General features: G+C 38.6%; 1 protein-coding gene across 1 annotated transcript in view; it reads left to right on the top strand.

Annotated features, from left to right (window-relative positions):
• The first annotated feature begins 97 nt into the window (after nucleotides 1–97).
• The window catches only part of VSNL1 (visinin like 1), an 81,615-nt gene continuing 60,300 nt past the window's right edge, over nucleotides 98–21,412 (top strand). The window contains exon 1 of the mRNA XM_045844501.1: nucleotides 98–353. The gene's annotated coding sequence lies outside the window, so the exon portion shown is untranslated. The remainder of the gene's footprint in view (nucleotides 354–21,412) is intronic.

Raw genomic sequence — 21,412 nt, 5'->3', positions numbered from 1 at the left:
GCTGCTTTTGGTCACTCGCTCTCGAGTTAGCGGGAGGGGCGGGGGAGGCGAAGCGGGAGGGGTGCCCGGCGAGGCGGCGGCTCGCGCGCCTGCGCACCCAGCTCCAGCGACCCCAGGTTTTCTATGGGATTCCCAATCTGCAGCGGAGATTTACCGGAGCGTGTTGCGGCTGCCGCTGGGTTTGGAAGGCGCGATCCAAGAGGGATTTAAGCAGCCTAGAGCTCCAAAGGATAAAAAAGAGCGCGAGAGAACCACGCACAGAGACGGCTTAACCGTTTGCCCGAATTAAATATATATAAAGAACTGTTGAGTGTTGTCATTTTCGTTAGGTGACCGTGCACAGCGCTGTAACTGTAAGTAGAAAAAACAATGTTCGTTGCATTCTGCATGTGTAGTGCAGCCAATTGTCCGGGAGATGTTTTGGTTATTGTCACATACTTTGCTTTGCATATAGATGCGTCTGCATGCATGGTGACAGTTGCCTTGGTTAGCACTGGCCGTCTGAATGTGCTGTTAGTCCAGGGGGGACTTTTTGGAATAATGGGGTGGGGGAAGGGGGAGTGTTTATATACGGTATGTTTAGGGTGAGAGGGAATTGTCTTCGGCTAGATTTAAGAAAGGTGAAACAGAGGTGATTTTGTAGTTCAAGCCTAAAATAGGAGGATTTCCTTACAGATATGTAAGTAACTAATCGACAGATTGGGAAGTTTTCCGGTTACTGATAAAACTACTGAGCGGTTGCAGTCAAGTAGCAACCTGTCATTCGCAGGGTTGGTGCGGCATTTTTCTCACCGTGGAATAGCCGTGAAGGTGTTTGCTCAGTAAACCTGAGTGCACGAGATGGTGTGGAGCGCAGGGCTGGCTTCCAAGCGGGATGTGAGTGTTTAGAAGCACGCAGCCCGAGGCAAAATAAGCACATTTCTCCCAGTATGTAAAAATGAGTGGATAATGTTTCCTTTTTGATTTTTCGTCAGGATGGTGAGTGGGCAGAAAAGGGACAGATGTGCCACCGCGCAGTCAGCCGTCTATTTTGAACAGACTCTGAGACACAGAGCGGCTGAATGGGGAGTCAGATCCAAACTAGTATTCTGCCTTTGCACCCCGTGTTCGCATTCCGGAATGCGGCGTTGGGAAATGTGCACCCAGACGTGTTACATTTAGTAGTGTTTCTTTAAAGGAGGAAAGGTCATTGTGTGAATGTGTGTGTGTGTGTGTGTGTGTGTGTGTGCGCGCGCGCGCGTGTGTTTTGAGATAGATTGCTCCTTCCCAGAAACGGGAGAAGGGTCTTTGCAAGGTCAACCCCCCTGTGGAAATGTGAGGTGCTGGTGAATGGGGGGGACAGGGGAGGCTGCCAGAGGAAACGGTGATGCTCCGTGCAAGTGCTCATCACAGCATTGCACGGATCAGTGCCCAGTGAGACGCAAGAGTAGGAATCCATTTTTCTAGAGTTGCCCTCCTGTCCATATTTTGGAGGCTAAAATGAAATGGAAATGCAGTGGGTGTAGAATACAAGTATATACTATCTGTGTTTCACATCCCACTTTAAGACAAAGACGAGCAAGGGAGATGCATTTCTAATTATTATTATTATTATTATTATTATTATTATTTTAATTTAAAAAATTTCAGCTTACGGCAAATTAAAAAGGAAACTCTTATGAAAACACATTTTATCTCCAGTACCATCAAAAGTGCCTACATGTGTGAGTGGTGGTGGTGGGTGGGGGGGGGGGGCAAGGGGTTCTGCATCACTGAACATGTTACCCATGAGTGCACGCACATTAAGCTTGGGTGTTTAATAACCCTAGAAAATGCTGCGCTGAAGCAGGTTGGCAGAATGGAATGAGGCAGGCAGACAAGGAAAGAAAGAGCATGGCCAGTGTGTGCTGAATTGCCACAAAAAAGGGGCAGATCCAATTTCTGGGATGAAATGAAATAAAATTTTCCCAAAATAGGGCCGCTCATCATAAGGCCCTTTGCCCTTTTGCCAGTCCAACTATTTAGAACCTACTCAAAGGAATTTATAATTTATTTAAATGGATGAAATTTTAAATAGAAAATTTGAGAATATCCTCTCCTTGGAAAACCAAAGTATAAATTATACTTCCTTCTCTGTTTTTCCCTTCCTTAATCAGGGCAGAAGGAGCAATCATTTGTCACAATTGAGCCATACCCCTTGTCATCACTGAGAGTTGAATCAGCTCCATGAGTAGTGCAGGTGTGCACTGCACTGGTAATGGGTGGGGGAAGAGGGAGGGAGAGTCTGGTATTCAAGTTCACAGACATAGGGTCTCAGATACCCTGGTTCACAGGTGGACAGTTATAGAGGGTCACATCTGGCCCAGACCTTCAAAAGCATCTAGTCCAAATGAGGAACTGAGGCCCAGAGCCATGAGCAAGGGAAAAGTCAATTAACTTGTAGTTTGTGGAATAAACAATTAGAAAGTAATATTGAACGGAAATGGGCCCTTCTCTCAGCACTTTTAGCATCCTCAGTGACATTGCCGAATTCTTCAAATACATAATTCTTTGCTCCTAAAACATCTTTTGAGAGGGTCCCAAGGGTTCCTTTTCACACTATAGCACTTCTCTGCCTCTCCTCACTTGTAAGGCTTCTTTTATTTCTTTTCTATTGCCCCTCACCTCTAATAGGCCCACCTCTTACATGTTTAATCTGGCCTTCCTGGCTTCTTCTGTACCTTAGTTAATTTCTTCAGAATTTTGGAGTATTTTGAAAGAGCAGGCAAACCAGTCTGATCTCAGCTCCTGTTTGAGGACTGCCCAGCCCCATCTCTATCCCCTCCCTGCTGCGTTCCCAGAATGCTCAGGGAACCCCGCCTTCAGAGACACTGCAGGCCCCATGCTCATTCTTCCACCTTCTTGCCTCCTCCTGAACTGCTGCAGCTACAGGCACTGGGACATTGTGGAGTGAGGAAGCTGCGGTGTAAACACACCGTGGGCTCTGCCAGCTCTCCTCTGCCTCCTAGAAGGCAGACTCCAAATCCAAGATGCCTGTCTCTGGCCTTCCTGGAACTCCTCCAGATGAAACCACCTTCAGAGAAGGGGAGGAGGGGGGGACAAGAAGATCGAGAGAAGAGTGCTTGACTGGCTCAACCTGACCAGACCCTATAGAGGCCAGCAGTGCAGCTTTCAAAAACCTTTAGAGCCTGCCAAGGGCGTGTGGGGATCTTCTCCTAAAGTCCTCTTCTCTGTCTTGCTGGACAGGGATTGCAACGCAGGCAGTAATACCTGCCTGAGGGACCCTTCTCTTTGCTCCTTTTTTTTTCTCCCTTTCCTTCACTTGCTTTCTCTATTTTCCCCATTCTCCCATAAAAATTCCCTGAGTGTCTGTATAATAAAGCTCCAGACATTTTTAAAGTAACCCATGTCTTCCTGTTCCTTCTTCAAAAATGTAATCTCTCAGGCACTGAGAAAGATAACCCAAACCAAACACAAATGTCCCCTTGAGGGAAATGCCAGGGATTCTTACCTTAAAAAGCCGAGGCATTAGAGGACTCGAGAGGAAGACAGAGTCTGAGTCTCTGTCTCATTTGAGAGAGTAGCTAATTCCCTTAGATGGGAGATGTTGAGGAAGCAAGGTGATGAATTTCTCAACAGGTTCACCATTTAACAAGTTAATCTAACCCCTCTCCTCATGGCAAACCTTTACTCAATTGGGAAAAGCTCTCTCTTGCATAGTCTGTTCCTAACAACTGCTCTTGCATCACATGTCACCTGGTCTTGCCATCCCATCCTGAAAATAAGCATTCCAGGATTATTCTGAACACCAGGTAGCCTCTCCAGACAGCAGAGACTTGTAGCTGTTAAGTACCCTGCTTTGATTTGCCTGGCTATGGATCTCCTTCCACAACAGGCTAACCTGATTAGAAATGCTGTCCTGGGGAAGCTATAGGCTTTCTATTTGGGTTGCAAATGGCTATGGATTCCAAACATTGCTGAGAAGCCCTGTGGGGAGCCTCACAGAATAACAGTATAACATTAAGGTCAAATGCATGGTTTCTTAATTCACAAGGGCAATATATTTTAATGTCACTCTAAAGGCCTTTTTCTTTGTATTGAGTGATTTCTGTATTCCTAAGATTAGTGATTATTTAGGAAGATAGGAAGGTTCTTTTTTAGAAGGAATCACGTTCAGTTAATCTAAGATTGAAAGTAGCAATGTCCATTTTGTTGTATGTAGTAGATATAAATATATTACATTTGCTAAAGTATCAAATGATCCAGAGATAAATTAATAAATGATTGATATTTCTATTATCCCAGGGATTAATCCATATAGCTAATAGACTATATGAGCCAGAAGAGATCCATGTAAATTACTGAGACTATCCTTCCAATATATATTTTTTTAAAAGTACATTAAGGAATGGTTTTATCTTAAAGATATATATACCATATGAGAACACAGTCCACAAGACCTGAGATTTCAATGACCTTTTTCATATTTCCACAATATCTGTACAATGGCTTTTATAGTAGATACACTATAATATTTGTCAATTAAATATTTCTTCTAACAAGAATCAGTTGTATGTACCTTGTTAATTATATTAAGAAATTAAAAAGCACGTGAGCAATTAACATTGCCATAAATATCTTTGTTACTAAAAAGAAAAGCTAGACTAAAGATTATTTTATAATTTATTTTCAGTAAAGATATTAAGCACTATGCTAATACCTTCAAGAGTGCTTTTTAGCCCACTCACATGAACATCATCCTTTTAATCTCTTACTAAGTAAAACTATAAATTATTTTTACCTCTTCTCTAGAGTTGATACTAATAATTCAGAGGCAGTGTAAACCTAGACTATGGTAGCTAAGTGCACCACTCTTTTAGATGATGGGTCTCTTGAGCTGTGGAATTATTTTAACATGTTCACCATGTGAGGGGACCGACCATAACACTACATTTCTCATTGATGGTTGGTTTCTAAAGATAACTTATGTTCTCTTGAGTGAATCAAAACAGTTTGAGTTGCTCACAGCTTGATTCACTGAGAACTTCACAAATGGGATGCTTAAGGAACTACTTAATGAATGAAACAGAAATGGAATAGCAAATTACTGAAGAATCCTCAAAGAGGTTTGACACTTTAATAATAAGGTACCTGTGAATACATTAAAGAGATGTTCTATACCCTGATCAGCTAACTTAAAGCATGAAAGTCAGATGATTTGTTATGACTCTTACGCTTGCTCTGTCTTTCTCAACTGCCTTACTTCACTGCAGTTCTAACACAGATGACCTGCTGTGTAACCACCAATTTTTTATTTCTTAGAAGACAATGTGCTGTATTTCTAACCATTTGCTGCATTATTTTCAGGTGAACAATCTATTTTCTTTTGTTCTAAATTACACTTAGGACTTAGAGTGCTCTCATACACCAGTGCCTTCAAGCTCAATATATCTAACAATAATTGCTGGGCTTTTTATAGAAACTAGGTCTCTCTTAATTAACAAAGATTTCATTTTTATGAAGTATTGCTCATAAAAGACAATGTATTCATAAATCAGTTATTTGCCTACAATTATTATAGATCTATAGAATGAACCCGATTTTTTAATTCTTGCTCCTATAGGGACTTCCTGAAAATAGAAATTTGTCGCTTTAAGGGTACTTTTTTCTCCTTTCTTTGGATCCTATTTATTATCTCTTAAGCTCTGAAAGTCTATGAACTTTTGAGAAGCTTAATGTAAATAGATTTTTTGCAAATCATTAACATGTTAAATATGCTTTGAAGCCTAGATGAATTTTTTTCTAATTCAAAGAACTAGACCTTAATATTTCTGCTGTTTTATATTTCAGAATGTTTACAGCAATGGAAGTTTTCTTAAAATAGTAGAATCTGGTGCTACAGGAATTTCTGGTGTTTCATATTTTGCATCAGTTTTATTAATTTATGATTAGTGTGCTTATTGCTGACTTCTTGAAATGTAATCTTAAATTATCAGTGACATGTCCATTGGAGGTCCATTAAGCATTATCAATAAAGTTGACATGCTTATTAACATAATATTTTCTTTTCAACATATCAAATAATGCTGCACAAGTCTGACTCAATTAGCAACTTCAGTTTTTTGGAGTTCTTTGACATTTGATGCTGTGAGTTAATGGAAGACTATCGATTTTGTTTATTGCAGAAGTCCAAGTGTTTTTAAAATGTATACATAAGATGCTTAGTGCTTGCTTTCTTGGTCATATGGGAAATTTTATGAAAACTGAAAAAGACTGCAAAATAAGGTTAAGTTTTTCATAAAATTGTTAGTTTTCTTTTAAATCTTTCTAGAGGTATTCTTTCCTCATAGTGATATGAAAACCACCAATTTAATGTTTCCTCATTTTTAATTTGTGAATGGGAAAGTTCCTCGGCCCTTACCAGTGTTTCACCTGGCTCAAAAGAAATGTAAACAAGAGTTTTCAAGCTAGATATACTTACATAAAAACCTCCAGTCCAGCCCTGGCTGGCATAGTTCAGTGGATTGAGTGCAGGCTGTGAACCAAAGTGTCGCAGGTTCGATTCTCAGCCAGGGTGCATGCCTGGGTTGCAGGCCACAGCTCCCAGCAACCGCACATTGATGTTTCTCTCTTTCTCTCTATCTCCCTCCCTTCCCTCTCTAGAAATGGATAAATAAAAATCTTAAAAACAAACAAACAAACAAAACCCCAGTCCCAGTTTATGAGTTCTGTGACCTTCACTAAGTTGTTCAACCTCTCAGCCTCGGTTTCCATTTAAAATGGTAGTTCACAGGATTCTTGAACAGAAAATAGAAGCTATGTATGTAAAGAATATAATGCCTCATTATTAAAAGTGTAAAATAAATTATAGTTACTATCATCCCTTTCATGAGAAATCAATGGCTCATAAACCACTTTGGTCTCTGAACAGTAGTAATCCCATTCCTGATGGACCCTCTGAATGACGAACTGAGCTATGAAGAGCACTGAACAGTTAACAGTGTTTAACCTGCGAAACAAATGACTGTTGCGTAAATGCGCCAAGCATTGTGTAGTCGCTGTGGAATCAACGCTAAATAAGACACAGTCCCTAATGAGGAGGACAGAGAAACACATTTCAGTAAGTCAAGGGAAGTAAAAAATTGATCAAGATACACAGAGGAGAGACTTTCTAGAAGAAATACCTACACTGAGTCCTCAAACTTCCCATTTCTCTCATTCTTTATTTAAATGAATCCCCTTTCCATCACACCTTTTCTTACCATCATTATTCTGCCATGTAAATTGTGCAAAACAGAGTATGGAACTAAGAGGACATATTTATATTTGTTTCCTTATTAAATATATTTTTATTTTAAGATCATCTATTAATTATTTTTCAATATAGCCAAATTATGTGGCCCTTGTGTCCCACCCATGCCTCCAATAGATTATGGAACTTTAATAAAAAGCATTTTAAGACCACAGCCTTTTGGTGTCAATATTATACTACAACACTTCTATCCTTTAATACCTCCCCCCAAAAGGGATTGCTATCTGATACTCTCCCCCACCTCCCCATATTACTCCAACTGACTCTATGACTAATTTTTCAATGTGTATCTGTGGGAGGACTCTTCTGTGATCTAGTCTTTCATTCTTTCCCCAGGGCTTTCACAATAAGGAAAAGAACCCTTTTTCCTACTGCACTGGAAACCTGTTTCCAGCCCCTCTACACTCACACACACTCCCAGTCCACATACACACACTCACAGTCCAAATGGCCTTATTGTCTTTAGCTCTTCTAAGAGCCTTTTAGCTTCTCCTAAGCTTTTTCTCCCTTCTCCTCCTATTTCCTGCCTCATTTACTAGGGAATTTCAAGTGTGTTTCTCATCTGTGGTTAACAAGGAACATCCTCTCTCCCTTTTGAGGCTGTAAAAGTTGCACCTAAATTCTGAAGTTCTTTTGTACAGTAGAAGTCTTGGGTGATTCACAGAACTGGGTAGGACCTTTGGTTGTTATTAATTTGGGGAGCTTATTTTCTCACCTGTGAAATGGGGATAACATATTCACCTTATGGGAAGTTGAAGACCTTATGTAAATATACCACCTAAAAGAGCATAGCGGGTAGTAAATTGTTCTTCCTCCCACCCCAGGCCCCCACCATCCCTCCTGCCCATCTTCTTCAGTCTGCATTTCATCATTTCTCCTAGCCTCATGGTCTAAGTATTCTGCTCTGCCCAAGTATATTTGCCCCAATCTTCTGGTAGTTAAATAATAGCTAACACACACCTCTCAGGTAGCATGGTGAATGCGGTGTTAGAAAAGGTATACTAACTGAATCAGTGCCCTGGCTTAGACCAGTGTCCCTGCATCTGTTTGGAAAAGTCCTTCCATTTATTTAAGACATGTCTCCTACTAAAGTCCTCAAAGCTTCTGATGGCTAACATCCGGTGGATGAACAGTCCTTCCTCAGTCCAGTGATGTATAAATGATCTCTGGGGACCTCTTCCAGCCTGTATTTGTCTTCTGACCTTTATCTTCTCTCTCCTTTACCTTTCCCTCTGAGGTGCCTGTGACACCTTCCAATGACACTTCACTTCTTTGTGGACCTAGCACTACCATTTACATATCTTTTGTCCATGATGCAACTGTCAATGAAGTCACACCAAATAAATGGCACAAAGGGAGAACTTGGTGGTGCATGCAATCCAAATGGAGGGACGTGCCCGATTCAGGGTTTTATTTGTTGAGTGTTTGTAGGAGTGTGCGCATGGGCAGAGCCGAGAACGGGTCTCAAAGCCGGGGTGAGGGACAGATGCACATACACACTGATACACATGCACACATATGCATACATGATATGTACACAATTGGTTCAGTGGGCTAGCATAGATTGTTTCACATTTTTAAGCAAAATCTCCCAGAGCAAAGAGCTTCCTAATGAGTCAGTGCTTATGAGGCAGCATTAAAAAGAAGACCTATTGAAAGTTTCCTCATTCTAGATGAAGTGGCTGAGTTGAAAGAGAGGGTAGTTTCAATTTGGTGGTAAGGACATTTTAGACTTTTTTACAAGAAATATTTCCAAGGTGTTCATAGTTATTTCCCCTTCAAAGAGTTTTGTAGAAACATTTTTGAGGGAACTAGTACATCCTCAATCCCATTCTTAGATATTCCCTACACACTTTTATATTAATTATAAATCTGAGTTGTCCGGTTGTAAAGACCCCAGTATCTATTTAGCTTTGCTTAACCTTATTTCTCCAATGTTTGTTCAGGGAACTTATGTTAAAAAACAGTTTTTACCATCTTGTAGCTACTTTAGAAATACAAAACCTGAACTACATGCATATAATGGGAAGTGTATAGAACCAAGAGTTATTACATGTGTTTTAGGCATCACACCTGTGCTGTAGTCATCACAAGTGTGAACTCCCAGAAAAATTACTTAACTTTTCTGAATTTTTATTTCCTTGTGTGAAAATAAAGATGAGATTACCAATCTTCTCTAGTTAGCAGTTATGAAATTGAGATGACTTTAAATATATTCTATGGATTATATAGTGCTATGTGATGGTAAGAAATGTATTATTATCATGTAACTTTAGAATTTTAGTGTATTTTTGATAAAAGGTATAATTTAAGAATCAAAGTACTGGTCTTGTGCAAATTATTGCATCAGGGTTTGATCTGCTTCTCCACTGCTTAGTTCAAAATTGAGCTGAGGAAGAGGAGATTGAATTGTAGATAAGTGGAAATTTATGTTTAAATTAAACTGACCTTTAAAAAATTTTTAAAGATTTTATTTATTTTTAAACAGAGGGGTAAGGAGGGAAAAAGAGAGAGAAACATCAATGTGTAGTTTCCTCTCACGTGCCCCAACTGAGGACAGGGTCCACAACCCAAGAATGTGTCCTGACTGGGAATCGAACTGGCAACACTTTGGTTTGCAGGCCTGCGCTCAATCCACTGAGCTACACCAGCCAGTGCCTAGACTGAACTTTTTAATACCTAGAAACAACCACTTTTCTGATACCAGAAAGTAACCTGAAAAGACTTAGATCAGCCCAATAAATCATCCTGGGATGGAAAAGGAAAACACAGTAGAGTGTGTTTGAGGCAGTGATGAAAAGAATAAAGATAAATAGCCAACTCACTCAATAAACTGGTTATAAAAAGAGCCATGCAAAATGGCATGTGATTTGTTCATAAAACAAGAGGTCTAGGCAAAGGAGAAACTGGGAAAGGATGATATTCTTCCAGAGAGGTGCTCTGTAGGCGGCCATGTACACAGAAATTTTGGCTGTTAGCCAATATCCAATTCATCTGAAGATTGAAAGTTATTTCTAGGCTGATTCATGAGAGCAAGGAAATGAAAACAGAGATCATTTATTTTTTATCATAGTCACTAGCAGTGTTGTAGAAAACTTGGAATACGTAGAACACTGTGGTGGATATTTACACACAGTGCTTCATTGAATCCACATTACAGTTCTACAAGGTAAGTGTCTGCAAGTTATGCTTCATTTTGTGACTAAGTAACTGTGTCTCAGAAAGTAATTTATACAGGGTCACACTGCTACTAGGTGAAAAGATGTTATTTAAATCCAGGACTCTCTGCCAGTTTACAAAGGCTTACAAAACAAAACAAAACAAAACAAAACTTTTTAAACACTATGGAAAGCATGCACATTTGAAAGGACTAATGTAATGAACTTTCACTTACCCATCACCCAGCTTTAACTATTATTAAGATCACTTTTCTTCCCCCTCCAGTAGGTTAGTTTGAACAAATTAAGACATTATATTATTTCATTTATGAATATTTAAATATATATAAGAACTCTTTAAAACATGTCCACAATACTGCTACACACCAAAAAAATTAATATCATCACATATGTAGTCAGCATTCGAATCTTGTAAGAATTATGGTAGTTTATCTGAATCAGCGTCCAAATAAGGTCCTATACATCCTGGTTGTCTAATAGACAGCAGCCCGCTTTATGTAAGACATTTATACAAGTCCTGCTTCTCTCTGGAGAAACGTGGTATAGGAAAAAGAGACATGGCTTCAGAGATGAATGTAGCTACTTTGACAGTTATTTAACTTTTGTAAAATGGAAATTATATCCCTGAGATTAGCTGTAAGGATTAATATCATAATGTCTATGAAAGTGCTTAGCACAGTCTCTGGCATGTATAAGGCTTTCAGTGAATGTTAATTTCCCTTCATAAAAAAATTTAAAAGAAAAACAATGGAATAATAGGCCAAGAAGCTTGAGGAAACTTCTTGGAGTGCTTTTGGCTACTGATCCCTTGAGATCCCTCCCATTTTGTTTCTGAATGGAAATTTGACCACAATTGTGCCAAAGTGGCTAACGGCTAATAGCTCTGAATCCTCCCCACTGCATGTTTATAGCTATGTATGGTTTCCCACAGGAAAAGGAAACAAATTTGTGACTTTAAAATTACCTCAAAAATGTTTTTTAAATTTTGTATCAATTAAAAATAATACCAAAATGTATGATATGTTAGTAGAGGTTAATATAATGTTGCAGAGGTCATAATTAAAAAACTATTCAATAGAGGCAATTAAATCAGAATCAAATTTGAGTTTGTTTTTGGTTCAGATGAACTTGGGCAAGTCATTTCGCTCCTCGTTTTTCAGTTTCTTGGGGTGTAAAATAGAAGTTCTGCATAAAATAATCAAAAGATTGGACATCAGCAACATGGGAAAATGGAAATAAAACTGGACCATAAATCAGAACCACACAAATTCTGGCTCCACCACTTAATGGCAGTATGGCCTTAGGCAAATAATTGAATCTTTCTGAGCTTCAGTGTTCTCATTTGTTAAGTGTGAATTTAACCTGCCTCACTAAATTGTGTTGAAAACTATGGATACTACATATGAAAAGCCTAACAGAACCTTAGTATTTAACTGACACTCAATTTTTAACAATGAAGCAGTATTTTGCTGTTCTTAACGAGCTTTTAATTTAAATTGGGAAGTTAAATGAATTCATAATCAAGAAGTATACAGTTGAGTATAGCTGGCATGTTAGCTCCTGTTTGGGGTGCATATAAAACCATTTGTGAAGGTAATGGATACTTTTTCTAGAACATAAATGTTTGAATTCAGAACATTGTGTTTATAAAGGTTCATAGCACAATGACAGTAACATAATGTTCTTGTACTTCTTGTGCCTGCCTATTTAGTAAATATAAAGTGAGCAGCTTCTTCTATGTTACGTGAGAATAATTAAAATGCCAACCAGAGTACTCAGGTTTTTGTAATAGGTCTATAAGTTTATACATCTGTGAATGAAAACTCGCTGGGTGTTGTTATAATAGAAGAAAGGCTAAAAATTTATACAGTATTCCAGCTAGCTTCTCTGGATTATAGCTACTGGTTCCTATGGTAGATAACCAAGAATCATGGCATTTCTCTGAATTTGGAGCCAGTTTGGACACCACCAATTGCTGGTGGGGTGATTGAGTTTATCTCATTAAAACAGTGCAAATATTCCAGTTTTGTCATTGTCTAGAAGTATATATGAGTAGAATATTTCTTTTTTCATTAGGTGAAGGAGACAGAGATTACTTTTTTCTTTCAGAAGACTTTGTATCTAGTTTTACAAACTCATTTTGCAAACCCCTAAGAACTAGAGCTAAAGAAGGCTGCTGTTGGCATTCTAAGAAATTCTTTGAACAATACTCGGTCCTTCAAGTCTCTACTCACACAAAAGCTCTTATACAGCTTGATGGAGAGCTGGGAATTTGCTCTTCTTAAGTGCTTAGTAATACCTCCTTCTGAGTAAAAAGAATAACACCTGCTCATTGTAGAAAATTTGGAAAGAAAAACATAGAAAAAAGAATAAAATCACCTATGATCTGCTATTTATTGGCTAAATTTTCCTCCTTTGCAAATATTGTTTCTAATAGAGATTACTCATTTCTTTAAAACTTATATCCTACTTTCTTTCCTCCTTAGCATGACCCTTGCTATTAAAACTCTTCACAAATGTCATTTTAAGATATTATATTCTATTACATATATGGACAAGGTTTACCTCACTGTTCTCTTATTATTATATATTTTAACATTTTAAATGCCACTGAAGGGAACATCTTTGTGCACAATTCTCACTACCATTTTAAGAGTAGCCTGGACAATGTCCTTGGCATAGATTTCTAGGCATCTTTAGTAGAATGAGTAATTCCTTTGAACCTAACCTGGCTGCTTAGTGACAGAGGGTGGGATTCTAGAAAATAGTAGGACAGAGGAGTCATAACATATAGTACTTGGTCTAAACCAAGTACTAATTTGTCTAAACTACTTAGTAATTTCCAGGGCCGACTTTATAAGCAGATGGCTGCATTCCTTGTGGAAGCTCTAAAAACTCTCTTCTGATCAAAACCTATCTGCAATTGCCTGAAATCCCATCACTTCTGTCACTTTGTTTTGGAACAGGAAGTAGGGAAGACAGCCAGATCTAGGCTGAGATCCCAGAACTCTAGTTTATACAGTTTTAATGGAATGTTTTGCTTTTATTATCATTACTCCTACTACTCCTACTACCACTATCATCATCTTCCTCTTCATATCATTTCCAGTAGTATCTTCCTAATCGGCCTGAGAATTCCTAGAAAGCAGACCCAGGGCATTATTCATCTTTGGATCTGTCATAGATCTAAAAGAAGTGGGCCAGGTGGTAAGTGACTGTTAAAATCATGGTATTTTGACCAAGCAGAATGCTTGCCTAGTATCTTTGTCTTTTAAAACATGGCATCCAGTACACTGGCCAATACAAATAAACACATCCATGGTCCTATGTGGTTCAAGGTCCGTGAATTCAACATTTGTGGTCCAAAGAAAAGAAACTGTTGGATCCTAACTTGCTTTCATTTTCAGGTTAGTTTTTAAAAGATTTCTGTACCACATGCAGGCAATGTCCCTGTGCCAGTGAAGACCCAGCACTTATGAACCCGTATTTTTACATCAGTTATGACAAGAACCACAGTTATTAAATTGCGCAGTCATATATGAGCACAGCCTAATAAAAAGAGCCCAATTCTAAAATAATGTCAAGTCATCACTTCTTAAATCAATTACAGCATGAAAAGTGATTGGCTGTCAGGCATGGAACCAGAAGGAAAATTATAGCTGCAGTGTCACAGCCCTGAATTCAAACCCCAACATTACCACCCACTAGTTGTGCGGCTAAAATTTCTTTGCCTAAAAATGGAAACTGTTAGGTCTACCTTGCATGGTCCTTGCAAGAATTAAATGAGATTAGGAATTAGGCATACTTAGGACAGAGCTAGGGATAGAGTGAACGTACAATACCATATAGTTGTCAGTATTATTGCTTACAGGGATACATGACTAACTAAGGCCCCTAGGTCCTTTCATGGCTTAAATATAAACAAAGAGCCCTGGCTAGCCTGGCTTAGTGGGTTGAGTGTGGGCCTACAGACAAGAAAGTTGTGGGCCAGGTCCCCAGTGGGACCATGTTTCTCTGGCACATCGATGTTTCCCTCCCTTTTGTTCTTCCTCCTTTCCCTCGCTCTAAAAAAGAAATTTTAAAAAAATCTTATATATAAACAAAGCTCTTCTACTGAACTTCTATTTAATTGATCAGTGCATGCCCAGAGCCAAGTCGAGTGTATAGCATACCATAGATGCTCTATAAATATGCATTGAATGAACAAAAGAAAACCAAAGAGATGGAATAGGAAGATGGGAATTTCTGGCCACATGAGGAGATATTTGAGGGGCAAAAGGCCCTTGTATCTGCCTGGATTTCTTCATGTGAGTAATTTCTACTTTTGACAGATATTTACACTTTATGATGTTTAGGTATTCCAAAACTGCCCACAGTTAGTTAATCAAAAAAGAAAAAAGAGGAAGAGGCTTTTTGAGGTGTGTAATGTTTGTAAACACCCATGGCATCTCCCTGTGCTAAGGATGCTACAGGTGCTTTGCTTTGCATACCTATATCTCACTCATTTTTATAATTCTTTTGATGAAGAAATTGGTACTGCCAACAGGAATTGGGTAATCTCCCTAAAGTCATGAAATTTGTAAGTAACAGCTCTAAGAGCGAATGCAGGTCTGTGCTCTTTCTACTTACTTCGCCTTTTTGTTTTTATATTCATTATGTTGCTTTCATATGCAGTATTATGTATCCCATCAATTCACTCATTCTTTTAACAAACAGCTATTAAACATCTATCATTTGTCTAGTACTAGATATATAGGGTGAACTAAAACAGCCATAAACCCTGCCTTCAGAGAAATCACAGTCTAGCTAGAGAAATAGATATTGAACAAATAATCGTGATATAGCATAAAATTATAAATTGGATTAAGTACCATAGGAGAAACTTATACTATAAGAAAATGTTAATAGATCTATTTTGAGCTGTTTGAAATAATAGATAATCATTAGAAGAGTGACATTTGAGCATACTTGAATGGTGAAAAGTCAGCCTTGAAAAACCTTGGGAGAAAAGAATTCTAAGGAGAAAGGAAAACTAATGCAAACCAGCTAACATGAGAATAAACTTGATCCATTAAAACAGAAAGCCACAAACTGGGTATGGCTGCAGCATAGCAAGTAAGATACACTGATAGAAAGTAAAGTTGGAGAGGTACTCTCAAAGTGTGCTGTTTGAACAATCAGTTATATGATCTCCCTATTGAGAGTTAAGCAGGGGCCAGGGTATTTGGATATAGCTATCAAATGAATAAAAACTTCATAAACTAGCTAGCAAATGAATTCCTTCTTGTTCTGATGGCCCTTCCTCTTTTAATCTGAATTGGAACCAAAATGTTTTTATTTTGCATTAGTCTGATGCATGCAGTAGGGAAAGTGAGATATGTAGGTAAGTCTGGTTGCTCACAGAAAACATCCCGTGGAGAGGTTTTTAGATTTAGATCTGAAAGAGGCCCCTAGTCATACGTAGTAACTGGAGCAGCCCAAGATACTTGTGCCAAATTGATCAATTAACACTAAGAAAAAGAGGAAAAATAAGGAAGAGGAGGAGAGCTCCCATTTTCTACCATGAAATATTCAAGATTCAATATTCTTCTATATTATCTTTTGTCTTCACAAGTTACTTTAAGATGAAGAAATGAAAGCAAAGACAGGTTTTTATAGCTTGATTGAGGTCATACAGAGAGTGAGAATTAACTCTGGAATTTGAATCTAACTTCTCTAACGTTTTCCATTAGGTTATCCTGCCTACCCTCAAGTTGTCCAGCTTAGTCTATTATTCCCCAATCCCCCGACATGCCATGCTCTTTTGCACCTCATTGTGTCTATTTCTGCCTGACTGTCCTTATTCATCTATTGCAGAAGGTTGCTTCTCATATGAAGCTTTCCTTAATTCCTGCAAATGCAGTTGATTGTTGCCTCTACCTTTCCATACAGCTGTATAGATTTGTGTTGCAAAGTTTTATTCATTCATCCAGCCATTTATTCATCTATTCATCTGTTAATTATTGGACATAAAACAGTGAACAAGACAGACATAATACCCATTGTCATGGAACTCATGGCTAGAGAGGATTAATTAGCCAAGATGTCAATGTCTTTATCAAATCTCCTTTATCTCACTTGTTCATTCATTTGTCCATTCAACAAGTGCCTACTGTGCTAACACAGGCCTGATAAAATACTGAGACTCTTTCAAAACTGAAAATTTAGTTTTAGTATGAGTCTGGAAGTATGAGGTATGAATAGCAACAGATAAAACTGGAAACTGGAAAATGCACAGGCAAGGTCATGTGGCCCTTATGAAAGAGTTTAGACCTTTTAATCAAGCCACAGGAAGATTAATTAGGTAGCTGTAGTTCTTGGAAAAAAAAAGGATAAAAGAATGCCTAAGGTAAGGTAGAGTCAATGGGATAGATGGCAGAAGACAAATCCTATGGTTAGACATGATGGAATTTATGACTAATTGGAATCAGGGAACAAGAAATGGAGAAGTATATGCTAACTCCTAAATTTCTGACTTGGGCTTGTAAATTCATCACTCTTCCCCGAATTACTGAGGTGAAGATAAGCCCACTATATCGTCTATTGCCTTATGCTTTTCTCAAAAGTGAAGGAGTCCATTTATTCTAACCCCTTCCTGGTGTTTGTGTTGATGGCCTGTGGATGAAAGCTGCCTTGGAAGAGAACATTGGACTTGAACTCAGGAGACAAGGCTCTAGACCTAGATCTAGAGATGCACTCTACATGCCTATAAAAAGCTTGTGTCTTCTGTAGGCCTTCATTTCTCATCTAGAAAAGGAAAGCATTGACCTAAACTAAGATCTACTTATTTATCTTTTATTGATTTGTAAGGGAGAAGAGATGAAAACAATTGACTTAATTTTTGCAGTAAATAGTTGTAATTACAATGAATATTCAATGTTGTATGTTTCCTTTTTTCTACTTAGAATGTCATAAGTAATTTGCCATTTTTCCACATAGTACTCACAATTTTATATTCCACTGAGTTAACATGCCATACTTTACTATGCAATTCTGTAATGGGGAATTGTTATTTATAGTTCTAGAATTTTGACCATTATTAAATAAAGCTGCACTAAATATATCTTTTTGTATAACTTTCTCTCAGATCACTTCTTTAATATAGCTTCCCCCAGTATCAAAAGTGTTGATATTTAATGGTTCTTGATTTCTGGTATTTTCTAATGGGCTGCACCAACATACAAGTTTAGTGATTTATTACTTGTAGGATTGAACTTGGCCATTGATATTTCATCTTTTGTTCATATTTTTGCGTAGCTTTCTATAATATCCTCTTCCCATTTACTTTTAAGCATCTTTAATACTTAAAAGATACTTACATTGCATATCTCCTCATTTACTTATTTGCTTTTTTCTGGCACTTTTAGACTCCCTAAACTTTGAATTTTTATATAGTTATATCAATCAATCTTATCTTTTATAGTTTTGCCACTGCTTTTAATGTTTAGAAAGTCTAACAACCTTAATAAGTAGGTAAACATATTTTTCTAGGTTTGTTCATTATTTGTGTTTACTCTGGGATGAATTATCTATTCATACACTGATCATTCATCTCTTGATTCTAATGGTTTCCTTAATGACTATATTTTTTATGTTTTAAGCTATGTGTATACATACAGAATAGCTATTCACATTTGACTATTATACTTTCAGTTTCTAATTGTTGTTTTTGACTTAATTTTTATATTAAACTATTCCAATGTGTCTTTTAAATGATGGTATGTGATATAATCCTGACTTACTTTACTCATCAAATTGATTTCAAGTGATGATGATGACATTACTTGCAGTGTTATATTTCCTTTCCCTCTTGTTTTGAAAAATTTCCTTGATCATATGTTAAGTAATTATGTATAGCTGAATCTATTCCTGGACTCCTTGTTCCTTTATGCTGATCTATAAGCCTATTTTTGTGCCAGTAAATCTTTCACTTATTTGAGGAGAGCTCAAGTTTCCTCTCCTGAATCTTTGCTCCTTTTGGCTTAAAATTCTCAGTTCCTTCAACTGCTGCTTTTGTATTTAGCACCCAAGTTCCTCACCCCAGTGCTAGTTAGTTAGCATCAGAACTTAGCATTTGTGAGATAACTGACCAGGCTGTGGAGTACCCTTCAGTTATCTTCCTTGGGCAAAGAAATGCATAGGTCAGGGCAGCACCCAGTGAGAAGGAGAATGATGAACCCTTGCATTGACATAATAGTTTTTGTCCCAGAAAATACTTTCTTGTTTCTTGTCTCCTTTAATAAGTCAGAATAGCTATGAGTGAGTAAGAGAACTTCCAAGGTTCAAATCCTAACTCTACTATTTTCTTGCCATGTGACCTTGAGCAAGTGTCTTAAATTCTCTAAACTGTATTTTCCTTGACTGTATAAAATGAAGACACACTGGTATTTACTTCATAAAATTATTGTAAAGATGGAATATAATATAGTAAATACTTGATAAGCTATGATTATTACTACTAAAATAGCATTTATATGCCTTTATTATTTCATTTAACATTTTCAGGTGGTTATTAACATGTACAAATTAAAGTTGAAGAAACGAGGTAAGAAAGGTTGAGTGACTTTCCCAAAGGCACCATCTAATAGAAGTGCTAGAGTTGGGATCTCAGCCCATCTCACTCCCAGGCCCGGCTCCTTCCTGTAGATGATGTTTCTGCACGGCATGGTGTAAAGTTCTTACACCTGGTCCTTTGGGTTCTGCAGTGGTTACATAGGTGCAGCTGTAAAATCTCAGGTGAAGATAAGTAGGAGGCTCAAATATATGGTTGTCTTGAGGTTTCCTTTCGGTTTCACTATGGAAATGTGTTATATTCATGGGAAGGAGAGAGATGGTTTTATCTTAATCTGCAAATTAGCTGACAAGGGAACGTATCCATCCCTTCAAACTAAGTATTACTCAACATACTGCTCCAAGTGGCAGTGACACAGGCCCAGAAGCATTTGTTGTCCCCACAGGGTGGCAGAGGAAGCAACACTTCCTCTGGTTCAGCACGTTACCTTGTGCTCTCAGAAGGCCCATGGATGGGAGGGAGGTGGGCAGAGGATGCCACCTTAGCAGCCGGTGCGCACCACTGCCAAATCAAACAGAACCGGAAGGTCTAATTTTAGCCCTGTCAGCCTTGGCATTGTCCCCTCAGCCAAGATATTTTTCATGCACCACAATGAAGTGCTTTGTTCCAGCCTTGTTGGATACTTCACAAAGGCTCAGCAAGGACAGGGTGAGCGTAATTCAGAGCTAGAAACACATCAAAGACAGGAACCTCACTGGAGAGGGTCAGCACTCCTCTGCAACCTTTGGTAAATGTGTCCTTTCTACCCACTCACATCCCTCCCAAAGATCCAAGAAGAGACATGTGGTTGACTTTTCTTCCTCCAGTTTCTTCTTTGTGAACCTTCTGTTAGCTGCTCATCAACAGGTATCTTTGCTCCTTCATGCCCCGTGTTTGCAATTTACTTCCTCTCTTCATCCCTGCCTAACAAAACCCACTTCTTTTCATATCTGAGTCTTGATTTCTTGGCTAAAATGTCCTGAAAAGTGTATCATTTAAGAGCTACAAACAATTTTACAATTTACAGACTACCTCCATGGTTTGTTCCCTACAATGACCTGGTGAATTAGGTGAGGTGGCGAGTTTCATCGAACTTCTGAAGATGAGAAACCTGAAGCTCAAAGAGGAAGTCGACTTTTTCTAGAGTCACACAGGAAAATGCTGGCAGAGTTAGGACTGAAACCCAGCTTGATTCTAGGGAAAGGTGTCCCAAGAACCTATCAAAGCAAAGAAAACCCACGCAGGCCATTTAGGAGGGCCCTGGGAAACTTTTCTGAGCTTGTCAGCTGGCTTTGTGGCCGCCCACAATTCTAGATCGAAGACCCAGAATGTTGGCCCTTACCTTTAAGTAAATCACCATTTCCTTATTTTCTGAAAAGAGGGCAGGGGAAGTTGATCTGCAGACACATCCACAGATACTACTGTTAACAAAAGAGAAAATATATTTCCCATCTACCCTTCTGGGTTTTTTACTAAGCCCCACCCCTTCCCATAATAAAACACAGATTAACAGGAGGAAAACAAGCAGAAATTTAATAATATATACCTCCTGGGTACATGAGCGATACCCAGGAAAACTGAGTAACTCTTCAAAAAGGCCCAAGTCACTACCTTAAATACCATCTCCAGTAAAGACAAAAGAAGACATTGTTTGGGAAGAAAGCCAGTTACTGGGAGGTTATCAAGCAAAGCACAGCAGTCAAGGTCAAGATTGTTATGCAGATTTAAATCAGCTGTCTTCTCCATTAATAAGTTTCTAGAGATTTAGTTATCTCCCTCTTCCTGGTACAAAGAGGGAGACAGCCTTACAAATAGAGTTTTCTTTATAAATGTGTCTTTCAGAAGGCTACTTCAACTCAGTTTTCAGGGATTCTTCTATGTCTGCTGTTTCTTAAAAATAATCGGCCTAAAATAACCCTCATGGTCAAAGAGGCTTATTTTGAGGGAAGAAATTATGATGACAAGGATCACATCATAATTAACTGATTTAACAACACTTCCTGGGCACCGCTTCGGAGGTAGGCTCGGAACCGGGTGCTCAGGCAAACCTGGCAATCACTCTGACCTTGAGAAATTCCAGGTCTGGTGAGGTGTCACGTTTGTCATAGGGTGACCACCATGGCACATGGCGTGGTGACAGCAATGTGTTCAAGGGTCAGGGTGCAAAAGAGGAAATCACCGAAGATGAGTTGCCTCGTCTGTATCTGGAAATATGGATTGGAGTTTCGAAGACAACCAGAGTAGAGCTAATGGGACAGCTGGTGCACAACCAGAACGTGTTGAGATGATACGGCAAGTTGGAGCATTGCGTGGGAGCAGGGTGTGGGGAGGAGACTACAAAGGTCCTGGGTG

Source organism: Phyllostomus hastatus, unplaced genomic scaffold (assembly GCF_019186645.2).
Source record: "Phyllostomus hastatus isolate PE091 unplaced genomic scaffold, TTU_PhHast_1.1 phas_contig_402, whole genome shotgun sequence".
Classification (NCBI taxonomy): Eukaryota; Metazoa; Chordata; class Mammalia; order Chiroptera; family Phyllostomidae; genus Phyllostomus; species Phyllostomus hastatus.
Note: the sequence above shows the minus strand (reverse complement) of the source record. Positions and strands in the feature narration are given on the sequence as shown.